Source organism: Micropterus dolomieu, linkage group LG23 (assembly GCF_021292245.1).
Source record: "Micropterus dolomieu isolate WLL.071019.BEF.003 ecotype Adirondacks linkage group LG23, ASM2129224v1, whole genome shotgun sequence".
NCBI classification, from domain to species: Eukaryota; Metazoa; Chordata; class Actinopteri; order Centrarchiformes; family Centrarchidae; genus Micropterus; species Micropterus dolomieu.
In genome coordinates this window covers 15,234,320-15,238,144 of record NC_060172.1, presented here as the reverse complement: position 1 = coordinate 15,238,144, position 3,825 = coordinate 15,234,320, and the positions used below count along the sequence as shown (strand labels likewise).

Below are 3,825 nucleotides of genomic sequence, written 5' to 3'. Positions count from 1 at the left end.
CCACCCACCCTGGACACCACCTTCTCCCCCCTGCGCTCTGGACAGGGCAATCAGAACAAAGACTGACAGACTAAAATTCAGCTTCTTTCCACAGGCAGTTCTGAGTCTTGTTATAATAATTGCACTGCAGCATTTTCGTATTTTGCGGCTTTTCTGCTGTTTGTTTTATATCGTCTAGATTTGTCTTTGGTTTTTGTATTGTTGCACACTATGTCTTTGGTTTTTATTTATTATATTGCTGTATTTATGTCTCGTTGTCGACCCAGAGCTGCTGAACAGTGTTTTGTTGTTACCAAACAATGACAATAAAGTTCTATTCTATTCTATTCTAAGAACAAGATGCTTCTCCGCTTGGCATTACTGGGATGAACATTGCTAAGCGTTGCAAGCAGTTAGTACTCTCAAAGTTTGACGCATCTCTAGGGAAAGAGTTAGAGCTACATTCTGTCTGGAGAGGGGCTTTCTGCAGAGTACAAGAGGCTGAGGTTGTGGAAAAGGTGTCCACAGCTCGTGTGGCAGGCAGATACAAAGTGCGTGTACCTGCATCATCTGTCGCCACGATCCATGCAAGCGGGCTAAGGAAGCCATCTTAGGGTGACCACAGCATGCTACTTTAGTCAGGGAACCCTCCCTGGTGGGTTGATTGTTATCCCTACAGTGATCTCATCTAGAGGCCATGTGTTTCCAGTCCAAGTCCTCTCCCAAGAAGACGTCTGGTTAACACCTAGGACCAGGCTAGGTATTCTGAGTCAGTGTCAGTGTGTGGATGGTGAAGTTTCAGCAGATTTCCGCCAACCATGAGGAAGTGACAGTTAACTGGAGAGACAGCCAAGAGGGTGATGGTGACATGCAGAGCTTACTAAACCGACTACATCTAGGAGGTACCCCGGAACAGCAGGCAGAATTAGCAGCTCTTCTGAAAAGGTACGCAAATATGTTTGCAGCTTGTGAAGAAGACCTGGGATACACTGACCAAGTGAGACATGAAATCCCGGTGGTAGATGAAACACCAGTTTCCCAGCCCTACCGGCACATACCACCTAATCAATACCAGGAGGTCAGAGAGCACATTTCTGAGTTGTTAAGGAAAGGAGTGATTCCAGAGAGTTGTAGCTCCTACGCTTCACCAGTCATTTTGGTTCGCAAGTCTGATGCCTTTTGTTCTCGATTTTCATTAATGATTTATCGCACATTTGCTCCATCTGTAAGGTTTATCTTTATTCTGATGATACCGTAATTTACACTGATGACTCTGATATTCACTGTATCCAGAACAGGTTACAAGCTGACTTTATTATGACTCAAAAATGGCTTCACAATAACAAATTATTGTTCAATATGGAAAAGTCCTGTTGTATGTTGTTTGGGACGAGGCACAGACGACCTTGTGCTCTTAACTTGCAACTTTATTTTGAAGATGGGTCCTCCAGGGTGAAATTGGAAAAATTTAAATACCTTGGACTGTGGATTGACTCTGAGCTTACCTTTAAACCTCACATTGATTACATCACAAAAAGAATATATGGGTGTCTCAGTTCACTCTATAGATCTGTTAATTGTTTCACACTTGAAGTCAGGAAAATTAGGTTAATTTCTCAGTTGATATTTCCCATTATTGACTACGCTGATATCATCTACATGACCACAAGTGACGCTGTTCTTAAGCCGCTTAATGTTGTCTTTAACTCTCTATGTAGATTTGTTCCGAGGTGTCCTTTTAAAACTGATCATTGTGTAATGTATGCATCACTAAATTGGCTTCAGCTTAATTCAAGAAGAGACTTTTGGACCATTGGTTCCTATTTATTTTCAAATGTGCCTACTTTGGTTGTCCTCCATATCTGAAAGAACTCTTGGTTCCTTGTAGTTCTATGTATCCACTTAGAGATATGCAATAACTCGTCTTTACTGTACCAGGAATCTTTTCAGCTTCTGGACGTAAAGCTTTTCATTATAAAGCTACTTACAATTGGAACAGTCTCCCTCTTTCGATTTAGGTTATCTATATTCCAATATCTTAACAATGTGTGTGCATGTTACTGATGCTGGACTAAACAGTATTGCCTGTAAATGTATTTTGCTTCATATAATTGATTTACCTCCTGTATGTGATACCTTTTCATATTGAATCTCTTATGTATTATGGGTTCCACTTGTGTAATGAGGTAATGAGATGTACTTATTGAGCTAGCTATAACATGTCTGAGCTTTGATGTGTCTTCGGTGTGGACTATGCGTGATGGTGCGATGGGTTTCCACTCCCACGCATTGATGAAAGCCTGGATGCTCTGAATGGGGCCAGATTCTTCTCGACGACTGACCTCGCAAGCAGATAACATGTCATGTCATATGTGGCTGTTTCATATGTGCCATACATTAGGCTTCTTACTGAATGCATGTTTTTTTTTGTGAAAATGAGATGAACAAGCTGCTAGCAGTTTCAGATTAGTTGTAGAACATATATTAAAATGATCTAGGATTGACACAGACAAGGTACAAGGTCGATTTATTTATAAGTTTACAACATTATACAAGCTTGTATAAGGGGTGGGAATTGCAGAGTACCTCACGATACAATACACGATACATGGCTCACGATAACGATAATATCACGATACAGCAATTCTGCGATAATCGATATATCGCTTGACAATCCTATAATGATACATCACAATAACTGTCTAACTATTAATACAAAATGCCCGTGAAAAAGTTGAAAAAGTTTATTTATTTGCTGCAAATCCAAATTGTTAGAAAACAATAAAAAATAAATAAAACTGCAGAGCAACTATGAAAATTTATTATCAAAACATTTCTTTATAAAAGGCACATCAAATGCAAATGAACTGAATTTACTGATTTTTTTTTACTGCAGATACAAATTGCTGTGTACCACCTAAGTCTAATATGTACATCACAATATACTGATAACTGTTCAGTGACACAGCATTGTGCTGCCCTTTCCACCTAGTGGTAGCTGTATTTTTAGGCCACTGGGAATTTTGGGTTTGAGTTTTGACCCTTTGGGTTGCTGTAGCTGTCTGTGTGGAATGCAGAAGCAGCAGAGTAGCAGATCAAGACAGTGAAGTTAGCTGATTTTTTTTATTTCAAACATATCCACTTTAAGTATTTGCACAGTAGGTCTCAGTAGGATGTTTAGCCTGTGAAGGAAAATGTGAGGTTTATGTTAAGATTATATTTTTGCGATCGCGATGCTAATGTCCGTTAGCACGTCAATGGCGATCCCTATTATTATGTGTAGCCAGGTGAACCAGGGGTAAAGAGTTCAATAGTGTTATGTGGGTTATGCTGTTTGTGGACTTCAGCTCAGCCTTCAATACAGTTATCCCCCATAAACTGGTTCAAACTCTCATCCTAAACACTGATACACCACAGGGGTGTGTCCTCAGCCCCCTCCTCTACTCCCTCTTTGCCCATGACTGCTACCCCATCCACCCCACCAACATCATTGTCAAATTTGCTGATGATACTACCGTAGTAGAACTGAAATCATCCTAATCAAAAACCAAGGAGCTAATAGTGGACTTCAGGAAATCAAAATGCACTGACCACTCTGCCCTCTGCCATCTACATATACGGGGAGGAGGTAGAGAGATTAGAGAGATTAGAGATTAGAGATTAGAGATTAGAGAGCTCCTCAAGTTCCTTGGTGTGCACATCTCGGCTGACCTCACCTGGACAACTCACATCTCCTATCAGATAAGGAAGGCCCCACAGAGATTGTACTTCCTCCGGAAGCTAAGGTACGCCCACTTACCCAAGTGCCTGCTGACCAACTTCTATCGAGCGGCTATAGAGAGCCTC

The 3,825-nt window shown here is 40.9% G+C and overlaps 1 pseudogene; it reads left to right on the top strand.

The window, feature by feature from the left end:
- The first annotated feature begins 766 nt into the window (after positions 1-766).
- Positions 767-3,825, top strand: part of LOC123963078 — a 5,337-nt pseudogene continuing 2,278 nt past the window's right edge.